Genomic DNA, 23,448 nt, shown 5'->3' with positions numbered 1-23,448 from the left:
GGAGTGATCCTCTCCCCCTCCCTGACTGAGGAACAGCAGAAGGACTGTCACCACGTGCTGGGACAGTTCGCCTCGCTGTTTTCCCTGATCCGAGGAGTCACACACCTGTGCACACATGATGTGGACACTGGGGACAGTACACCTGTTAAACATAAGGTTTACAGGGTGACTGACAGGGCCAGGGCTTGCATTAAGGAGGAATTCTCCAAAATGTTAACCCTAGGGGTTATTGAGCACTCCAGCAGTCCTTGGGCCAGCCCAGTGGTCTTGGTCCCAAAGGCTGCTGCTCCTGGTGCCACTCCAGAACTTAGGTTCTGTGTGACTACCGGGGTCTCAATGCAGTCAGCAAGACTGACGCACACCCCATCCCCCGAGCTGATGAGCTCATTGATCGGTTAGGAGCTGCCAAGTACCTCAGTACGTTTGATTTAACATCTGGGTACTGGCAGATTGCCTTAACTGAGGGGGCAAAGGAGAGGTCAGCATTCTCTACCCCAGATGGGCACTTCCACTTCAATGTGATGCCCTTTGGGATGAAGAATGCCCCTGCCACCTTTCAGAGGTTGGTCAACCAGGTGTTGGCAGGACTGGATGAGTTCAGTGCCGCCTACTTGGATGACATTGCTGTGTTTATTTCCACATGGGAGGAACACCTGCAACACCTCTGGAGAGTGTTAAAGGCCCTGTAGAAGGCAGGCCTCACTATTAAGGTGAGCAAGTGCCAAATAGGGCAGGGTTCTGTGGTGTACTTAGGACACCAGGTGGGGAGTGGCCAGGTGGCACCCCTACAGCCTAAGATTGACACGATTCTGGCTTGGGAGCCTCCAAGACCCATACTGAAGTGAGAGCCTTTTTAGGTCTCACAGGATGTTACTAGAGGTTTGTTAAGGGATATGGTACCATTGTTACCCCCTTAACTGAGTTGACTTCTAAGAAGCAACCCAAGAAAGGGATCTGGACAGAGGCTTGCCAGAACGCTTTTGATGCCCTGAAGGCTGCCATGTGCACAGCACCTGTGCTGCAGGCACCTGACTACTCCAAGGAGTTTGTTGTGTAAACAGATGCCTCAGAGCCTGGTATTGGAGCAGTACTCTCACAGCTTAATGAAGAGGGCCTAGATCAACCCGTAGCCTTCATTAGCAGGAGGTTACTACCCAGGGAACGTAGGTGGAGTGCCATAGAACGCGAAGCGTTTGCTGTGGTCTGGGCACTGAAGAAGCTAAGACCCTACTTGTTTGGGACTAACTTCCGAGTTCAGACTGACCACAGGCCCCTCAGATGGTTAATGCAGATGAGGGGTGAGAATCCAAAACTGTTGAGGTGGTCCATTTCCCTACAGGGGATGGACTTTACGGTGGAACATCGTCCAGGTACAGAGCATGCCAATGCTGATGGTCTGTCCAGGTTCTTCCGCCTTAGTGATGAGAACTCCCATTAGGTTGGGTAGTTGCTCCCCACATTTAGCTAGGGGGGACACGTGTTAGACTTTTCATCCTTGGCGTGGTCTCCCTTAACTTTTTGCCTCTGTTCCCCAGGTTGTTGATGTGTGCTGGACTCTGATTTTACTGTTTTTGTTACTCTGGGCACTTTACCACTGCTAACCAGTGCTAAAGTGCAAGTGCTCCTGTTTAAAATGTGTACGTAATTGGTTCTCCATGATTGGCATATTTGTTTTACTGTTAAGTCCCTAGTAAAGTGCACTAGAGGTGCCCGGGGCCTGTAAATCAAATGTTACTAGTGGGCCTGCAGCACTGGTGGTGCCACCCACACAAGTAACCCTGTAATCATGTCTCAGACCTGCCACTGCAGTGTCTGTAAGTGTATTTTTACACTGTAAATTCGACTTGGCAAGTGTACCCACTTGCCATGCCTAAAACATCCCTTTTCTTACATGTAAGGCACCCCTAAGGTAGGCCCTAGGTAGCCCCCAGGGCAGGGTGCAGTGTATGGATAAGGTAGGACATATAGGGCCTGATTACAACTTTGGAGGAGGTGTTAATCCGTCCCAAAAGTGACAGTAAAGTGGAGGATATACCACCAGCCGTATTACGAGTCCATTATATCCTATGGAACTCGTAATACGGCTGGTGGTATATCCGTCACTTTACCGTCACTTTTGGGACGGATTAACACCTCCTCCAAAGTTGTAATCAGGCCCATAGTAATGTGGTTTATATGTCCTGACAGTGAAATACTGCCAATTTCGTTTTTCACTGTTGCAAGGCCTGTCTCTCTCATAGGATAATATGGGGGCTACCTTTAAATATGATTAAAGTGTAGATTCCCCTAGAGAGTAGATGGACATGTGGAGTTTGGGGTCCCTGAACTCATAATTAAAAAATACATCTTTTAGTAAAGTTGATTTTAAAATTGTGCGTTTGAAAATGCCACTTTTAGAAAGTGAGCATTTTCTTGCTTAAACCATTCTGTGACTCTGCCATGTTTGTGGATTCCCTGTCTGGGTCAGTTTCACAGTTGGGTTGTTTTTCACCTCACACCAGACAGTGACACAAAGGGAGCTGGGGTGTAACCTGCATTTCCTGATTAGCCATCTCTGCTAGGAGGGAGGGGTGGGGTGGTCACTCTCATCTGAAAGGACTGTGCCTGCCTCTGACAATGCAGACTCCAACCCCCTGGTGTGTGTCTAAGGCCTTGCCTGGGCAAGGCAGGATTTCACAAGTAGGTGTGAGTCCCCTTTGAAGAAAGGTGACTTCAAAGACTAAAATGGGTATAAGAAGGGCACCCAAATCTACAGACTTTAGAAACACTTCTGGAACCAAGAGGAACCTCTGCCTGGAGAAGAGCTGATAGCTGAGGAAGAAGTGCTGCCCTGCCTGTGACTATGCTTTGTGGAGCTTTCCTGCAGTGCTGCTTCTGCTAGAGTAAGAGGGCAAAGACTGGACTTTGTGTGCCTTCCATCTTGTGAAGAAATCTCCAAGGGCTTGAGTTAGAGCTTGCCTCCTGTTGTTTGAAGTCTCAGGGACAGCAAAGACTTCTCTCTGCCAGCACCTGGAGTCTCTGGAGAGACTCCTGCCCCAACAAGTGGTGCCATATCCAGTCCCTGGGCCCTTGAAAGGAAAGCTGGTGGAAATCCAAGGAAATCGACTTCGGACGACTCCGGACCGACGCCGCTGCTGAATCCGGTAATGCCGCCTGCACCTGACGCCGTGACCTTCACTGGAACGCGACGCTCTTCGCAGGCCCGACGCCGCTGCAGCCCCGCTGAAGTCTGCGACTCCATGGAAGTCGCCGCACCACGTCGTGACCGACGCCGCTCGAAGTGCGTGGATTCAACGTTTCGCACAGACGCTGCGATCCCCGACTTCGTGCATCGGCTTGTTTCCACTCTTGACCAAAGGTACTGTACTTGGGGGTCTACACGACTCCGTGTCCGGCGCCGCTGGTGTTGGCTTGTTGGGAACGACTCCGTCATGACGCCGTGTTAACATCTCATCGAAGCATTTTTTGTTTCTAAGTGCTATTTTTGAGTTTAATCTCTAAAAATTCATAACTTGACTTGTGTATGTCGGATTTTTGTCATTTTGGTCTTGTTTTGTTTAGATAAATATTTCCTAATTTGCTAAACTGGGGTTGTGTCATTTTGTAGTGTTTCATTAATTTACTGTGTGTGTTGGTACAAATACTTTGCACCTAGCGCTCTGAAGTTAAGCCTACTGCTCTGCCAAGCTACCAAGGGGGTAAGCAGGGGTTAGCTGAGGGTGATTCTCTTTTACCCTGACTAGAGTGAGGGTCCTTGCTTGAACAGGGGGTATCCTGACTGTAAACCAAAGACCCCATTTCTAACATTAGGACATTGTCTCAATTTATTTCTCCTTCATTTGCCTTCTCTTTTCTTCTTTCTGGCTCTTTTCTGCTCTTTTGGTTAGATTTGTAGGTCTGGAGGGATGAGAAGCTAGTGGGAGTGTTGCTGAAAACCACTCATCAGATCATGGATCTGATTGCTCTTTTTGTTTGGTGGGGGTTATGGGAGTGTGGACTCGGGTTTGGGAATGGTAGGGAGGCCAGTCAAGGAGATTGGGTTCAGTTTTGAGTTGGTTTGGAAGGGAGGGGGTTTGGGGTAGAGGTTATGGGTTAGTTATGGGGGTGGGTCTCCCTCAACACAAGAGTGAAGGATTGTCTTCTCATCTATATAGATCCCTTGAATGCAGTTCGGTTGGCTTTAACTATGGGTAATAGTATACGAATAGCTTTGGTTAATATTTGAGGCTAAATGATTCTAAAAACCATCACAGGATAGCTCTGGAATTGCAGCTGGTAAAAGTGGATCTTATCTGTTTTCAAGAAACTCACATTGAGGACTCTCATCGTGGGGTCCTTGAGTCCTTTGGTCTGCAGGTAGTTGGTGCCACCTCATTCAGAGCATGAACGAGAGACATCACAATTCTTACAAGGAGGCAGTTCCTTTCTTGTTGGCGCACACAAGTTGATAGAAAGGGACGATGGGTCCTCAAGGAATGCCAGACGACCAACAGAGCATTTATGCTATGCTCAATGTACGGATGATCCATCCGTGTTTGAATGGCTCAATGCCACCTGGCCCTTTGGAAATCACCAATGATCATCGGCAGTGACTTCAATATTAATGATTGGTATTGGAGGGGTGACAGAGTATACTCTGGCAGAAAACCTAGGGTTTCCAGTTCTTTGGGAGACCTGGTCTTTAGTCTGGGGTTGATAGATGTCTGGAGATCTAAGATGTACCCTGATCCTGGATATATGTACTATTTCACTCCTCATCAAAAACATGCTCATCTAGATTATTTTTTGGTTCTAACTCATTGGTTCTGGACTGTAGAATCAAAAGGTTCCCTTGATATATGTCCAATCACAATCCTTTGGTGATCAATCACTCAATCAATCAATCAAAACAAATTATATAGCGCGCTACTCACCTGTGAGGGTCTCAAGGCGCTAGTTGGTGGGGGGTTACTGGTCGAACAGCCATGTCTTGAGGTTTTTTCTGAAGAGTAGGAGGTCTTTGGTTTTGCAGAGGTTGGTGGGGAGGGAGTTCAAGTTTATGGGGGCGAGGTAGGAGAGGGCCCTGCCTCCTGTGGTGGTTTGATGGATGCGGAAGGCTGTGGCTAGTGCGAGCTCGGCTGATCGGAGGCTGCGGGTGAGAGTGTGGAAGTTCACTCTTTAGTTGAGGTAGGTCGGGCCGGTGTTGTGGAGGGATTTGTGTGCGTGGATGAGGATCTTGAAAGTGATTCTCTTGTCTATGGGGAGCCAGTGAAGAGATCTGAGGTGTGGTGAGATTAGTTTGTGGCGGGGGAGGCCAAAGGCGAGGCGTGCGGCTGTGTTCTGGATTCTCTGGAGTTTGCCTTTGAGTTTGAGTGTGGTGCCGGCGTAGAGGGCGTTGCCGTAGTCAAGTCTGCTGCTGATGAGTGCATGGGTGACTGTCTTCCTGGTCTCTGGGGGAATCCATTTCAAGGATTTGTTTAGAGTGCGGAGTGTGTGGAAGCAGGAGGAGGTTAGTGCATTGATTTGTTGTGTCATGGAGAGTGAGGGGTCCAGGATGATGCCGTGGTTGCGTGCGTGGTTTGCGGGGGTGGGTGCGGAACAGGAGTCGTCCCATATGGTTTTGTTGGGGCCGAAGATGATGATCTCGGTTTTGTTGGAGTTAAGCTTGAGGTGGTTAGTTGTCATCCAGTTAGCGGTGTCGAGGTGAGTAGCTTGTAGGTTGGTTTTGGCAGTGGTGGGGTTGCAGGTGAGGAAGAGGATGAGTTGGGTGTCATCTGCGTAGGAGAGGATAGTGATTCTGTGTGGTCAGAGGCTGTTGGCTAGGGGGATCATGTAAATGTTCAAGAGTGTGGGGCTGAGGGAGGACCCTTGGGGGACTCCGCAGATGATCTTGGTAGCGGTGGAGTGGAAAGGACTCTCTGGGTCTGGTCGGTGAGGAAGGAGGTGAGCCAGTCTAAGGCTTTGTGGCGAATTCCTATGTTGTGGAGGCGTGCGGAGTATGTGGAGGAAGACAGTGTCAAAGGGTGTGGAGAGGTCTAGGAGGATGAGTGCGACGGTCTCGCTTTTGTCGACTTTGGTCCTGATGTCATCAGTGCATGCGACGAGGGCGGTTTCTGTACTGTGGTTCTTGCGGAACCCGGATTGTGAGGGGTCAAGAGTATTGTTTTCTTCGAGGAAGTGGGATAGGCGGTGTTGACTAGTTTCTTGGCAACCTTGGCGGAGAAAGGAAGGAGGGAGATGAGGCGATAGTTGGAGAGGATCTCTGGGTCAGCTTTGTTTTTTTTTTAGGAGAGCAGTGATTTCCGCGTGTTTCCAGGGGTCTGGGTAGGTAGCAGAGTCGAAAGAGGAGTTGATTATGTTGTGGAGTATAGGGGCGATGGTTGGGCTGGCTTTGTTGTAGATGCGATGTGGACAGGGGTCGGAGGGGGATCCGGAGTAGATGGAGTTCATGGTTTTTTTGGTTTCTTCGTATGTGGTGGGGGCCGAGGAGGTGAGTGTGGTGGGGGGGTTGTGAGTGGGGGTTGAGTTGGGTGAGTGAGGGGTGTGTGTGGTGGGTGTGTGTGGTATAAAGCTGTTGTGGATGTCCAGGATTTTGTGGTGGAAGTAGTTGGAGAGGGCGTCACATAGGGGCTGTGTGTGTGGGGGGTCTATGTTGCTGGCTTTGGATTTGGCTAGCTCTTTAATGATGGTGAAGAGTTCTTTGCTGTTTTGAGAGTTGTTGTCAAGGCGTGTCTTGTAGTGATCTCTTTTGGCGGTGCGTTTGAGTTGGTGATGGGTGCGGATGGTGGCTTTGAGGGTGGAGAAGTTGGTTGTAGAGGGTTCTTGTCACCATATTTTCTCCGCTTTGCAGCATTTTCGCTTTGAGTTCGGGGTGATCCATGGGGCGTTCTTGATGTTGCGGGTGGCGATGTGTTTTCTGAGGGGGGCTATTGTGTCTGCGCAGTGATCCATTTAGAGAGGTTGTGTGCTCCTGTGGTGGGGTCGTTGGTGTGGGGGGGAGGTTGTGAGCCATTTATGTTATCTTTAACACGCAAAGGATGGGTAAGGCTGCCCCCGAAATGGAACTTGGAGTGTGCTTCTTTCAGATAAAGACTATTTCAATACCATGAAGAAATGGATCCCCACCTTTATGAAAGAAATTATTGGGAACGCCCCACTGGGAATGGTATGGAACACATTTAAAGCAGGTATACGCGGGGAAACATTGAGCTTCAGTCTGACCCGCCAAAAGGAGGAGAATCGCGTTATGGCTGAGCTGCATATGATGCTGAGGTCAGTAGAAACTAGGCTGGTTTGGGCAGTTACTAATGAGGAGGATATACAAGAAGCTCAACATCAGGTGGCTACGATCAGGAGTTCTATTACAGAGGCATCAGCCAAGAGGGTGGCAGACAAATATTTAGGGGGGTCACTAAGAGGGTGGGAGTCTTAAGACTGCCACACTCGCAGTGGCGGTCAGGATCGCCATGGATGCAGGGGTCCAACTGCTACATTACAACTCTGGGAGTCAGACCACCATGAAAACGCCAGCTCCACCAGGATCATGGATTCTGCAGCCTGGCAGTGTTGGAGATCCTAATATGCCAGGGCAGCTCTGCAAGCAGTGCTGCCCTGCTGATTACGACCTTGTTCTCTGCCAGCCTTTTCATGGCAGTGACACAGTCATGAAAATGCTGGCGGAGGGCAGGTGCAGAGGGCCATGGGGGGCATGGGTAGTACAGGGGCCCCCATGGCCAGCACCATCACAATGTTCACTGTGAAGACAGTGAAGATTGCAAGGGTGCTGGTGCACCCTGCTGGCTACAGCATTGCCGCTGGCTCGATTACAAGCCAGAGACAATGCTGTAGCATGTTTCCCACTAGGCAGACCATTGGGAAACTCATAATGACTCTGGCGGGGAGGTCAACGCATAGGCGGCAGCCACCTTGTCAGGAGGCTTTCCCGTCTGCCAAACTCAAAATGAGGCCCTTAGTATCGAAAAAGAGGGTGTATGAATTTAGTGAGCGGGTCGGGCCCCTCCTTGCCATATGCATGTGCTAGCAGCAAGTGCAAGGGGATTGAAAAGAAATAAGGGATTTAACATCAGGCCTGATCTCTGATCCCTTGGATAGCCGAGCTGCTTTTCAAAAGTGCTATTTGAACTTGTATGCAGAGGGAGTAGATCGGGGGAAAAGAGAAGTTCAGGGCTTTTGTGGATGGGATTCCAATGAGTGTTCAGTCAAATTGTGTTGTGTGATGTTTTTGTGGTCCTAGATCATCCTTGTGTTGGATGTACATCACTAGGTAAGGAGACATTACTGCCATCCACTGACATTTCTTTCCTCATGATTGTTGTAAATGTCAGACAACGAGTATGTACATGACAGCATGAGCCATGTATGCATGTTGAATGAGTCAGTTGAGAGTCATGTGAGCAATGTGTATAGTGCCACAGATCTTTCAAACAACATCTGTCCTTGTTAAACTGTTGTGTGGAAGACATATCATGAGTCACTCTGCCCTTCAGGTTGCCACACACCACATGATAAATTACTGTTGGCTACATGATGTTCTATCATGCATGGAAGTGATGGGAATGGAGTGTCACTTAGGGTCTGTCAGCTCAGCCTGTAGAGACAAGGGCTTGTCAACTGTATCTCCCAGTAAGGGACCTAGTCTAGGCTGTGGTAGAGTCACTGTGGCTATGGAACTGTGACACTGTGCCCACTGCCTGTACCCCAGCAGATTCTGTCATGTGGCCAATGTGAGGCTATGGTGGCAAAACCTGCACTGAACTGCTCATTCCTTTGACTACATTAAGAATGGGTTCAGAGGTAAATCATTAATCTAGACCATATGTGCATTTGGCATCATTGTCAATGTGTGTCTTAGACTCACAACACGTCCCTTAGTCCCACAGCTCTGTTGTCACCTTCTCACAGATCATATTTATATTGCATAACTGACAGTCCCACAGTGCAGACATTGTGTTGATCCTGGGAGGCCATGATATGTGACTTACTAGCTTGATCACAGAGCTGAACTTGCACAATGTTTGTTGGATTCCATATCTGTAGGACAGGCACATGTGTCCAAAGGAGTGTTCTGTGGTGCAGGTGCATTACAGAACCCCACCCCTGAAGTGGCAAAAATCTGCATTTGGTAGGCCACATTTAGACAATTTCTGTACCCACCATGCCAACCCCTTGATTGTTTCTTTGTTACTCATATGTAATGTTGATGTTTGCACTCTGGCAGTTGCCTGTAAGGACTGCATGCAGCGAGTCATTCTCACAGAGTGTGAATGTGTTGGTTTATTCATTCATAAGGAGTTTACCTTTCAGAAGCCACATAGGTGACTGGTGTTTCATAGTGGCTAACATCACAGTACAGAATACTAGTGCATGTACAAACTGATGTCAGTAAGCTTGCTTAGTCATTGTAGGCTATGAGCAGGGCAGTGGGTTAATTTACAGATGCAAATACATATGTCTGTAGTCATTTCCTTGTAGTAACTGGCTTGTGTGTTTCACACATGGGGAGTGTTGACAAATAGCAAAGTCCTAGCTTGGTGTTACTGACACGCATGTGACTCAACCATTCCTGACTAAATGTATGATTATAATCTCTTGATTTACCCTTTGCATCCATGCAGGGCAACACCCATCATTACTTTCCCTTGTAAGTGGGGATTGTCCATTAACATGATTTATGTGCCATCACTGTTGCCAACACTCATTGTGCCTACATGTCAGCATGTGTCTCTGTCTCCTTAGTTAAACATTTGTAAGTTGCTGTTTTATGCATGACCTACCTGTGTTGATGGAACGATGTCTGTATTCTCTCACATATATGTGCATGGCAACCTGTGTGAGGAATAAGACATTTACACTGTGGGTAAATTTCATGTTGTGCCACATACAGGAGTGTATCACAATTGTTTATTGGCTGACACATACCGTCATGCATCATAGCATGTCATTTACTATGTACAACTGCAGTAGCAATGAGGGACAATGCAGCAAGGCCTAGAGTTTAAAGCCACAATGTGCATTTCTATTCCACTGATGTGGTATCTTGTAGCAAAGTACACTGCACATGTGTAATGGGAAAGGTTTGTAACCTGACTGTTGGCATGCATCATGGAGTGACCTGCAGTTATGTTGAAATCACATGTGTTTAAGAACAAGCGTTCATCCACAGACTTCTGGGTCTGCATGACCATAATGAAGACAATGATGTAGCTTCCAATTGGGCAACATGTTGACGGCCTTCAACAAATACTTGCAAATCTCTGGGCCTCTCCAACAGCCATGGAACTAATTGCACCTACTGATATGGCTTATGGATTCACCTAATGTGTGGCAACTTCAGTTTTGTTTGTGCAGACATGGAGTATGTTCAATTGTGCTACCTTTGTTTGCATTTTATTGTGTGTGTCCATTTAACTGTGTGTACATTGCAGCTACTTCATCTAGAGGTATGTCCCAGGCAGTTGGAGTTGAATGTGATTTGTTGACTTGCACTTCCACAATGTGCAGATGGACATGTTATTTGGGACATTGTTTGTTCCTGAGATACATGTAGGACCAGTTCCTGTGCAGATGTTGTTTAAGGGGCATGTGAAAAGTGATATGTGTCCCAGTGAACCCTGAGTGCTCCTGATGCACCATCCCTATTGTGCAGTGAGCTTGGGATATTTGTCTCTCTGACTATTTTGCACCCCATTGCCCTTCCATTGTGTTGCAATGTAGGCGATGTGTGTGTCCATCGCAGGTTTGTTTACTGGAAGTGGTGTTTATGTTTTATGCAACAGCCATACATATGTGCATTGAATATAACGACAGCCCATGGAATGTGTGCAATGTGAGTGTGTGAGTTATATTTGTAGATGTGATGTTGGTATGTTGTTGGTGTTGTGTGAGACAAAGTTGTGTGAACTTCACTCTTCCTGTGCCTGAGATGAGCAAATATGTATTTTTGTGTAGTGTTGCGGTGCAGTGTGAGTGACCTGCCTAAAGGGGGAGTATTGTGACTGTGAATGTGTCATTCTTTGTGTATGATTCTGATGCAGGACACAATGACAAGTGTACTTGGTGCCTGTAGTGTGACCTCTAATTGATGTGGCTGATGGAGCGGCGATCTATTTTTGAGCATAATGACACAGGTTCTTATGTTTGGTTACATCTACAGTCGCATTGATTTTGTGCTTCATCGATAATCACCAGCAGTGGCAGTGGCAGGACATGTGTGATGGACTCCATGGGAGCACCAGATGTTTAATGCTGCCTGCAGGTGAGTGCTCCCTTTATACTTCCTGTTTTCACCTCCTGAGACATGGTGGTTGGACCACCAATGTCACGTTGATAGTGTGCAACCTCATAATGTGTACGGCGGCAACACAGGCTCTGCTAAGCTATTTGTGCTGCCTTTTGACTGCAGCAGTGTTTGCTGCCCAGCTGTGCCAGTGGGACCACAGAGGTCATTGCTCCATAGGCCCACATGACTCGTAATACAGCGGTCCAACCGCCAACCCGGTGGCAGTCGGACAGTCAACCGCCAAACTCATAATGAGGCCCTGAATCTTCAAAGTTTTTTCTCCTCACCTGCATCTTTTCTCTTTGTATTGTTTATTTTACCTTGACACAAAAAATAAGGTGTCCGCCACACCGTCTGCTTCCTATATTTTTACCACTACTCACTGCATGGCCACCTTTATGTTCCTTGGGTTGTGACACCATCGAGTTTGGAGTGGAGAGGTCCATGCCTCATGTGTTGTAATGCAGTCATTAAAACCCTGTAGGAGGCTGGCCTGGCTTGTAGTGGGTACCAGAGGTACTTACACCTTGTGCCAGGTCCAGTTATCCCTTATTAGTGTAGAAGAGGTGTTTCTAGCAGCTTAGGCTGATAGACAGTAGCTATGGCAAAGCGGCTTAGGCTGAACTAGGAGACATGTAAAGCTCCTACTATACCACTGGTGTCATATGCACAATATCATAAGAAAACACAATACACAGAAGTACTAAAAATATAGATACTTTATTTTTATGACAATATGCCAAAAGTATCTCAGTGAGTACCCTCAGTATGAGGATTACATATATACACAAGATATATGTACACAAACCAAAATTATGCAGGTAATAGCAAGAAAAGTAATGCAAGCAGTGTAAAGTTACAATAGATTGCAATAAGAGCACATAGGTAGAGGGGAAACACAAACCATATACTCCAAAAGTGGAATGCGAACCACGAATAGACCCCAAACCTATGTGAGCTTGTAGAGGGTCGCTGGGACTGTAAGAAAACAGTGAGGGTTAGAAAAATAGCCCACCCCAAGACCCTGAAAGGTAGGTGTAAAGTGCACCTACTACCCCCAGAGAGCACAGAAGTCGTGATAGGGGGATTCTGCAGGAAGAACAAACACCAGCAATGCAACAACAGTGGATTTCTGGACTTGAGTACCTGTAAGACAAAGGGACCAAGTCCAAAAGTCGCGACAGTGTCGAGAGTGGGCAGGAGCCCAGGAAATGCCAGCTGAGGGTGCAAGGAAGCTGCCACCTGTTGGAAGAAGCTTGGAGTTCTGCAAGAAAGAAGAAGACTAGGAACTTCCCCTTTGGAGGATATATGTTCCATGTAGCGATGAAGCTTGCAGAGGTGTTCCCACACAGAAAGACTGCAAACAAGCCTTGCTAGCTGCAAGGGTTTTGATAGAGGTTTTTGGGTGCTGCTGTGGCCCAGGAGGGACCAGGATGTCGCCACTTGGAGGAGGAGACAGAGGGGGCACCCAGCAACTCAGGGAGCCCTCACAGAAGCAGGCAGCACCCACAGAAGTACATGAACAGCACTTGGAAGAAGAGTGAACCGGAGTCCATGCGAAGTCACAAAAGGGAGTCCCACAACACCGGAGGACAACTCAGAAGGTTGTGCACTGCAGGTTAGAGTGTTGGGGACCCAGGCTTGGCTGTGCATGAAGGAAATCCAGGAAGTGTGCACAGGAGCCGGAGCAGCTGCAAATCATGCGGTACCCAGCAATGCAGTCTAGCGTGGGGAGGCAAGGATTTACCTCCACCAAACTTGGACTGAAGAGTCACTGGATTGTGGGAGTCACTTGGACAGAGTTTCTGAGTTCCAGGGATCACGCTCGTCATGCTGAGAGGGGACCCAGGGGAGCAGTGATGCAGTCTTTTGGTGCTTGCGGTTGCAGGGGGAAGATTCCGTCGACCCACGGGAGATTTCTTCAGAGCTCCTGGTGCAGAGAGGAGGCAGGCTACCCCCAGAGCATGCATCACCGGAAACAGTCGAGAAAGCCAGCAGGATGAAGCGATACAAGGTTGCTAGTAGTCGTCTTGCTACTTTGTTGCGGTTTTGCAGGCGTCCTGAGCAGTCAGTCGTCGATCCTTTGGCAGAAGGTGAAGAGGGAGATGCAGAGTGTTAGAAATGGGGTTTTTGGTTGACAGTCAGGTTGCCCTCTGTCCAAGCAAGAACCCTCACTCTAGTCAGGGTAAGTCACACACAATCCAAAATCAGCCTGTGCTCACCCTCCGGTAGCTTAGCTGGAGTCAGAGAACTCACACTCCACCTGGTGTTGGCGTAGCTCTGGAAAATAAGGACCAGGCATATGCTCCCCAGCAATTACATCATTCTGCCCTTCACATGTATTAACCACAGTACCCTTCACCCAACCACCCAGTAACTCAACCTTGGAAAAGCACTCTACCTCACCCTCCTGAGACCGGTGAGACAGTATCTGTCTGTCCCTGACACTCAACCCATACTCTTCTGGGATGTCTCTACACTCTATATCCAGGACGTTCACCAGGGAGGAACCCTTTTCTCTGTCACTCTCTGCTAGAGTCAGTAAAGTGTCCCTCCCCCCAGTAGTAATATGACTCCCTGTGCCAGTTCCCCAATCCTTCTCAGGGACCCTGTGCATAACGGGAACTACCTCATACCCTTGAACCGCCTGGGGTGTGTCAACTCCCTTCTTCAAGTTGGGCACCACATCTCTGGGCTTGTGCACTGAACTGGACTCAGCCCTTCCGGCCTCCAGTTTCAGCTCTTTACAGCTCAGCTCCTGAGCTGCAATCTTTTCTTCTTCCAGGGCTAAGAGTCTTTTTGCCTCAAGCTCTGCAAGATACTCCTCTAATTGTTGCTCCTGTCGCCTTTGACTTCGGAGCCATTCATCTATCTCTGGGTCTCTTTCCTCATCTGAGTAGTCTTCCTCCTCATGTGAGCAGTCTTCCTCCTCATGTGCGTAGTCCTCCTCCTCATCTGAGGGGTACTTAGTCATTTGGTTTCTTGCTGCCTCTCTCTCTGCCCATCTTTCCTCCCCCCAGACTATGTAGTTATGTAGCATCTCCGCCTTAGTAGATCTCCTTGCTACAGGAAGGCCCCATTTTCTGCAAAGCTTCCTTAGGTCAGCCTTAGTGAGGTGGTCAGTACGAACAAAGAATGAGTAGGTACACAATCCCATTCTGATAAGATCTTACCAGCAAAAAACAAAATCCAAAGTCCAAAATATCAATAGTATATCGAGGAGGACATCAGAGAATCAAAAGCCAAAAAAGATGAAAAATCAAGTTGACCTTCAACTGTGGGTAGGTAGTGAAATACTTAGCTACTGTATGTCACTGCACAAACACAAGTCCTATCCTCACCGCTGATCACCAATGTTAGAAATGGGGTTTTTGGTTGGCAGTCAGGTTGCCCTCTGTCCAAGCAAGAACCCTCACTCTAGTCAGGGTAAGTCACACACAATCCAAAATCAGCCTGTGCTCACCCTCCGGTAGCTTGGCACGAGCAGTCAGGCTTAACTTAGAAGGCAATGTGTAAAGCATTTGTGCAATAAATCATACAACACCATAGCATAACACCACATAAATACACCACACAGTGTTTAGAAAAATATATAATATTTATCTGGGTATCTTCAGGTCAAAACGATCAAAGCTGCAATACGAATTTGTAAAGATATCACTGAAAAGTGATATAAAGTGTCTTAAGTCTTTAGAAAGTAAACAAAGTCTCTTTCAAACACAAGGTACCTGGTTTCTGGTGGAAAATCTCCTCAGAGGGCCACAGGAGAAGAGGTACGTGGAGAACTGGTGTGTGCGTCGATTTCTCCTCAGCACACACGGACTTGCGTCGTTATTTTCCACGCGGGGAGTCGTGCGTCGTTTTCCGGCGCGCGGACAGTCTCTTACTGTGGTTTGCGGGAGTACCAGATGTCCCGGGTCTGTGCGTGGATTTTCCTGCTTGTTTTCCAGCTGCGCGTCGTTCAGCGGGGCTGCGCGTCGAAGTTTCGATCTCACGGCAGGCGCCACGTCGATTTCTCCTGCGGAGTCGGGCGGCGTTGTCATTGCGAGGCCGTGCGTCAAAGTTTTGATCTCACAGCAGGCGTCGCGTCGATTTCTCCTGGGAAGTCGGGCGGCGTTGTCCTTGCGAGGCCGTGCGTCAAAGTTTCGATCTCACGGCAGGCGTTGCGTCGATTTCTCCCGGGAAGTCGGGCGGCGTTGTCCTTGCGAGGCCGTGCGTCAAAGTTTCGGTCGTCCCGAAGGCATCGCGTGATCAGCGTCGGTGTGCGGCGTTTTTCTTGCCGCGGAAGAAGCTGTGTGTCGAAAAGTTCGGCGCACGGAGCGTCCAAGAGGAAGAGAGAAGTCTTTTTGGTCCTGAGACTTCAGGGAACAGGAGGCAAGCTCTATCCAAGCCCTTGGAGAGCACTTTTACAGCCAGACAAGAGTTCAGCAAGGCAGCAGGCCAACAGCAAGGCAGCAGTCCTTTGTAGAAAAGCAGACAGGTGAGTCCTTTGAGCAGCCAGGCAGTTCAGCAAGGCAGCAGGCCAACAGCAAGGCAGCAGTCCTTTGTAGAAAAGCAGACAGGTGAGTCCTTTGAGCAGCCAGGCAGTTCTTCTTGGCAGGATGTAGTTTCTGGTTCAGGTTTCTTCTCCAGCAAGTGTCTGATGAGGTAGGGCAGAGGCCCTGTTTTATACTAAGTTGTGCCTTTGAAGTGGGGGTGACTTCAAAGAGTGTCTAAGAAATGCATCAAGCCCCCTTTCAGTTCAATCCTGTCTGCCAGAGTCCCAGTAGGGGGTGTGGGAGTCCTTTGTGTGAGGGCAGGCCCTCCACCCTCCCAGCCCAGGAAGACCCATTCAAAATGCAGATGTATGCAAGTGAGGCTGAGTACCCTGTGTTTGGGGTGTGTCTGAGTGAATGCACAAGGAGCTGTCAACTAAACCTAGCCAGACGTGGATTGAAGGGCACAACAAGGTTTTAGTGCAAAGAAATGCTCACTTTCTAAAAGTGGCATTTCTAGAATAGTAATAATAAATCCGACTTCACCAGTCAGCAGGATTTTATATTACCATTCTGGCCATACTAAATATGACCTTCCTGCTCCTTTCAGATCAGCAGCTGCCACTTCAACAATGTATGAGAGCAGCCCCAATGTTAGCCTATGAAGGGAGCAGGCCTCACAGTAGTGTAAAAACGAATTTAGGAGTTTTACACTACCAGGACATATAACCACACAAGTAGATGTCCTGCCTTTTACCCACACAGCACCCTGCTCTAGGGGTTACCTAGGGCACACATTAGGGGTGACTTATGTATAGAAAAAGGGGAGTTCTAGGCTTGGCAAGTACCTTTAAATGCCAAGTCGAAGTGGCAGTGAAACTGCACACACAGGCCTTGCAATGGCAGGCCTGAGACAAGGTTAAGGGGCTACTGAGGTGGGTGGCACAACCAGTGCTGCAGGCCCACTAGTAGCATTTAATCTACCTGCCCTAGGCACATGTAGTGCACTCTACCAGGGACTTACATGTAAATTAAATAGTCGATCATGAATAAACCAATCAGTAGTACAATTTACACAGAGAGCATATGCACTTTAGCACTGGTTAGCAGTGGTAAAGTGCCCAGAGGTCAAAAGCCAACAACAACAGGTCAGAAAAAAATAGGAGGAAGGAGGCAAAAAGTTTGGGGATGTCCCTGTCAAAAAGCCAGGTCCAACATGACCCCCTACCAGCCTAAAGCCAGGGGAGAACAATCACTATCCTGATGTACTTCCCTGTTTGAGGCGACAGAACAAGGACCCAGGCCCACAACAGCAGGGGCATGCTCCAGTTCTTCGCCTTCCTGACTCCAATTGGATCCCTCTGTCCATACTCTCAGGGCCCACTAAGCCAACCCAAGGGGAACCTTTCTCCTTACCTGCGGATCCCATCTGTGCAGCACCTAACCTTACTTTGCTCACAGATGTATCCCAGGAGCAGGATAGTACCACCATGACCAACACAGTGGTGTTGCCCACTCTACCCCCGGCGTGTGACACTTGTCCCCTCCCCAGGGATAACTCTGTCCACCCGGACAGCAAGCCACAGTGATTACTGACAGCTGCCAGGGATGAGAGCCAGGCCCCAGGCCTCTCAAAGCTCTCCAACCACTGTGGCTGTGGAGAGTGGGGGGCGGTAGCCCCAGGTGCTGGGCACCCTTTAACCACTCTCCCTTCCACCAGGTCAGGGATGACAGCCTGAACCTGGTCCTCCCCTCTGGGGCTCTGTACCCTCCCTCCTGGAGCGGTACCCCCAGAGTCCAACATGGTCAGGGTGCTTACAGAAGTCGCCCTGTACCATTCCTCCACCATTGCAGGGCTGTTAACCTGCAACAGGCCCTCCAACCTGGGGTCTGTACCTTCAGGTTGGACTAGGGCCCGGGGTGAGGCTTCCCTCCCCCTGCCCTCCCTTCTGGGGTCCAGCACCCTCCAACTAGGAGTGGCCTCCTCAGAAGACAACATGGTAGGGGCACTGTTATCAGTAGCCCCTCCTTCCAGGTCCGGGGGGACACCCTGAACCTGGTCTTCCAGCCCAGGGTCTGTACCCTCAGACTGGATCACTGCCTGGCAAACCAGAACTTTCTGGGAGGCACACCTACCCCCCACCAGGTCAGAGTTTAACCTCTGCACCTGACCATTCAACTCAGAGTCACCACCCTGAAGTTGAACAATTGCCTGGCACGCCAGGACTTCCTGGAGGGCACACTGACCCTCCACCAGGTCAGAGTTTAACCTCTGAACTTGGCCATTCAACTCAGAGTCACCACCCTGCGGTTGAACAATTGCCTGGCACGCCAGGACTTTCTGGGGGGCACACCTACCCCCGACCAGGTCAGAGTTTAACCTCTGAGCCTGGTTCCCCAACCCAGGGTCACCATCCTGAGGTTGGGCAATGGCCTGGCACGCCAGGACTTTCTGGGGGGCACACCTACCCCCCACCAGGTCAGAGTTTAACCTCTGAACCTGGTCATCCAACCCAGAGTCGACACCCTGAAGTTGGACAATTGCCTGGCACAGCAGGACTTCTTGGGAGGCACACCTACCTCCCACCAGGTCAGAGTTTAACCTCTGAACCTGGGTATCCAACCCAGAGTCACCACCCTGAGGTTGGGCAACTGCCTGGCACACCAGGACTTTCTGGGAGGCACGCCTACCTCCCACCAGGTCAGAGGTTAACCTCTGAACCTGGTTCTCCAACCTCGGGTCACCACCCTGAGGTTGAACAATTGCCTGGCACGCCAGGACTTTCTGGGGGGCACACCTACCCCCCACCAGGTCAGAGTTTAACCTCTGAACCCGGTTATCCAACCCAGAGTCAGCACTCTGAGGTTGGACAACTGCCTGGTACACCAGGACTTTCTGGGGGGCACACCTACCCCCCAACAGGTCAGAGTTTATCCCCTGAACCTGGTTAGCCAACCCAGAGTCACCACCCTGAGGTTGAACCATTGCCTGGCAGGCCAGGACTTCCAGGGAGGCACACCTACCTCCCACCAGGTCAGAGTTTAACCTCTGAGCCTGGTTCCCTAACCCAGGGTCACCACCCTGAGGTTGGGCAATTGCCTGGCACGCCAGGACTGTCTGGGGGGCACACCTACCCCCCACCAGGTCAGAGTTTAACCTCTGAACCTGGTCATCCAACCCAGAGTCAACACCCTGAGGTTGGACAATTGCCTGGCACAGCAGGACTTCTTGGGAGGCACATCTACCTCCCACCAGGTCAGAGTTTAACCTCTGAACCTGGGTATCCAACCCAGAGTCACCACCCTGAGGTTGAATCTTTGCCTGGCATGCCAGGACTTCCTGGGGGGCACTCTCACCCCCCACAAGGGGCACACCGTCCCCAAGGGCCACACAAGAGTCTGGTTGGTGCAAGTCTCCCGACCTCTGCCCATCCGGCAGAGTCTGGGTTTCCCCCAAACCAGAAACGGTTTCACCTGGGTCATTCCTGGGGGGCTCTGCTCTCAGAGCTGTCCCCTGACTCTCAAGGTCCTCCACTGGGGTCTGCAACCCCCTCTCAACCCTATGTCTGGACTTCTGCACCCCCTCACTAGGAGGGGTACTGCCAGACACCAGAACTGTTGGGATGCTGGCTACAGTCACCCCCCCCCCAAGTTCTTCTGACACAGCGGGGCTTCCCTCAAAAGGTGGCCCTACGGTACAGGCTAGGCTTCCCTCCTGGTGCTCCCTCATGGAACCCTCTAGGACCTGGGACCTACCTGGGACACTACAATCCTTTCCCACCTCACTCGGTTGGGAACCACCTAGACCACTCCCTTCAGGAGCACCCCCAAATGCCTCTTCAGACTCTCTGGTACTCATCCAGAAGTCTGCCTCCATTGTAAGTTCCCTGGGGTCAGAGAACTCACACTCCACCTGGTGTTGGCGTAGCTCTGGAAAATAAGGACCAGACATATGCTCTCCAGCAATTACGTCATTCTGCCCTTCACATGTATTAACCACAGTACCCTTCACCCAACCACCCAGTAACTCAACCTTGGAAAAGCACTCTACCTCACCCTCCTGAGACTGGTGAGACAGTATCTGTCTGTCCCTGACACTCAACCCATACTCTTCTGGGATGTCTCTACACTCTATATCCAGGACGTCCACCAGGGGGGAACCCTTTTCTCTGTCACTCTCTGCTAGAGTCAGTAAAGTGTCCCTCCCCCCAGTAGGAATATGACTCCCTGTGCCAGTTCCCCAATCCTTCTCAGGTACCCTGTGCATAACGGGAACTACCTCATACCCTTGAACCGCCTGGGGTGTGTCAACTCCCTTCTTCAAGTTGGGCACCACATCTCTGGGCTTGTGCCCTTCTTCAGCAGTACTAGATGCAAGATTTTTGCTGCCACCATCTGAACTGGACTCATCTCTTCCGGCCTCCAGTTTCAGCTCTTTACAGCTCAGCTCCTGAGCTGCAATCTTTTCTTCTTCCAGGGCTAAGAGTCTTTTTGCCTCAACCTCTGCAAGATACTCCTCTAATTGTTGCTCCTGTCGCCTTTGACTTCGGAGCCATTCATCTATCTCTGGGTCTCTTTCCTCATCTGAGTAGTCTTCCTCCTCATGTGAGCAGTCTTCCTCCTCATGTGCGTAGTCCTCCTCCTCATCTGAGGGGTACTTAGTCATTTGGTTTCTTGCTGCCTCTCTCTCTGCCCATCTTTCCTCCCCCCAGACTATGTAGTTATGTAGCATCTCCGCCTTAGTAGATCTCCTTGCTACAGGAAGGCCCCATTTTCTGCAAAGCTTCCTTAGGTCAGCCTTAGTGAGGTGGTCAGTACGAACAAAGAATGAGTAGGTACACAATCCCATTTTGATAAGATCTTACCAGCAAAAACCAAAATCCAAAGTCCAAAATATCAATAGTATATCCAGGAGGACATCAGAGAATCAAAAGCCAAAAAAGATGAAAAATCAAGTTGACCTTCAACTGTGGGTAGGTAGTGAAATACTTAGCTACTGTATGTCACTGCACAAACACAAGTCCAATCCTCAACGCTGATCACCAATGTTAGAAATGGGGTTTTTGGTTGGCAGTTAGGTTGCCCTCTGTCCAAGCAAGAACCCTCACTCTAGTCAGGGTAAGTCACACACAATCCAAAATCAGCCTGTGCTCACCCTCCGGTAGCTTGGCACGAGCAGTCAGGCTTAACTTAGAAGGCAATGTGTAAAGCATTTGTGCAATAAATCATACAACACCATAGCATAACACCACAAAAATACACCACACAGTGTTTAGAAAAAAATATAATATTTATCTGGGTATCTTCAGGTCAAAACAATCAAAGTTGCAATACGAATTTGTAAAGATATCACTGAAAAGTGATATTTAGGGCCTGATTCTGACCCCGGCGGTTCCTTACCGCCGGGGCCAGGGTCGGCGGGAGCACCGCCAACAGGCTGGTGGTGCCCCGCAGGGCATTCTGACCGCGGCGGTTTTGCCGCGGTCAGAAGTGGAAAACTGGCGGTCTCCCGCCGGTTTTCCGCTGCCCTGGGAATCCCCCATGGCGGCGCAGCTTGCTGCGCCGCCATGGGGGATTCTGACAGCCCATACCGCCATCCTGTTCCTGGCGGTTCTCCCGCCAGGAACAGGATGGCGGTATGGGTTGTCGTGGGGCCCCTGGGGGCCCCTGCAGTGCCCATGCCAATGGCATGGGCACTGCAGGGGCCCCCGTAAGAGGGCCCCACTTTGTATTTCAGTGTCTGCATTGCAGACACTGAAATACGCGACGGGTGCCACTGCACCCGTCGCACCTTCCCACTCCGCCGGCTCAATTCTGAGCCGGCGTCCTCGTGGGAAGGGTCTTTTGCACTGGGCTGGCGGGCGGCCTTTTGGCGGTCGCCCGCCAGCCCAGTGCAAAAGCCAAAATACCCTCAGCGGTCTTTCGACCGCGGAGCGGTATTTTGGAGGGGGGAAGTCTGGCGGGCGGCCTCCGCCGCCCGCCAGACTCAGAATGACCCCCAAAGTGTCTTAAGTCTTTAGAAAGTAAACAAAGTCTCTTTCAAACACAAGGTACCTGGTTTCTGGTGGAAAATCTCCTCAGAGGGCCACAGGAGAAGAGGTACGTGGAAAACTGGTGTGTGCGTCAATTTCTCCTCAGCACACACAGACTTGCGTCGTTATTTTCCACGCGGGGAGTCGTGCGTCGTTTTCCGGCACGCGGACAGTCTCTTACTGTGGTTTGCGGGGAGTACCAGATGTCCTGGGTCTGTGCGTGGATTTTCCTGCTTGTTTTCCGGCTGCGCGTCGTTCTGCGGGGCTGCGCGTCGAAGTTTCGATCTCACGGCAGGCGTCGCGTCGATTTCTCCTGCGGAGTCGGGCGGCGTTGTCCTTGCGAGGCCGTGCGTCAAAGTTTTGATCTCACGGCAGGCGTCGCATCGATTTCTCCAGGGAAGTCGGGCGGCGTTGTCCTTGCGAGGCCGTGCATCAAAGTTTCGATCTCACGGCAGGCGTCGCGTCGATTTCTCCCGGGAAGTCGGGCGGCGTTGTCCTTGCGAAGCCGTGCGTCAAAGTTTCGGTCGTCCCGAAGGCGTCGCGTTGATCAGCGTCGGTGTGCAGCGTTTTTCTTGCCGCAGAACAAGCTGTGCGTCGAAAAGTTTGGCGCACGGAGCGTCCAAGAGGAAGAGAGAAGTCTTTTTGGTCCTGAGACTTCAGGGAACAGGAGGCAAGCTCTATCCAAGCCCTTGGACAGCACTTTTACAGCCAGTCAAGAGTTCAGCAAGGCAGCAGGCCAACAGCAAGGCAGCAGTCCTTTGTAGAAAAGCAGACAGGTGAGTCCTTTGAGCAGCCAGGCAGTTCAGCAAGGAAGCAGGCCAACAGCAAGGCAGCAGTCCTTTGTAGAAAAGCAGACAGGTGAGTCCTTTGAGCAGCCAGGCAGTTCTTCTTGGCAGGATATAGTTTCTGGTTCAGGTTTCTTCTCCAGCAAGTGTCTGATGAGGTAGGGCAGAGGCCCTGTTTTATACTAAGTTGTGCCTTTGAAGTGGGGGTGACTTCAAAGAGTGTCTAAGAAATGCACCAAGCCCCCTTTCAGTTCAATCCTGTCTGCCAGAGTCCCAGTAGGGGGTGTGGCAGTCCTTTGTGTGAGGGCAGGCCCTCCACCCTCCCAGCCCAGGAAGACCCATTCAAAATGCAGATGTATGCAAGTGAGGCTGAGTACCCTGTGTTTATGGTGTGTCTGAGTGAATGCACAAGGAGCTGTCAACTAAACCTAGCCAGACGTGGATTGAAGGGCACAACAAGGTTTTAGTGCAAAGAAATGCTCACTTTCTAAAAGTGGCATTTCTAGAATAGTAATATTAAATCCGACTTCACCAGTCAGCAGGATTTTATATTACCATTCTGGCCATACTAAATATGACCTTCCTGCTCCTTTCAGATCAGCAGCTGCCACTTCAACAATGTATGAGAGCAGCCCCAATGTTAGCCTATGAAGGGAGCAGGCCTCACAGTAGTGTAAAAACTAATTTAGGAGTTTTACACTACCAGGACATATAACCACACAAGTACATGTCCTGCCTTTTACCCACACAGCACCCTGCTCTAGGGGTTACCTAGGGCACACATTAGGGGTGACTTATGTATAGAAAAAGGGGAGTTCTAGGCTTGGCAAGTACCTTTAAATGCCAAGTCGAAGTGGCAGTGAAACTGCACACATAGG

This window comes from Pleurodeles waltl, chromosome 7, assembly GCF_031143425.1.
Source record: "Pleurodeles waltl isolate 20211129_DDA chromosome 7, aPleWal1.hap1.20221129, whole genome shotgun sequence".
NCBI classification, from domain to species: Eukaryota; Metazoa; Chordata; class Amphibia; order Caudata; family Salamandridae; genus Pleurodeles; species Pleurodeles waltl.
This window is presented reverse-complemented; position numbering follows the sequence as displayed.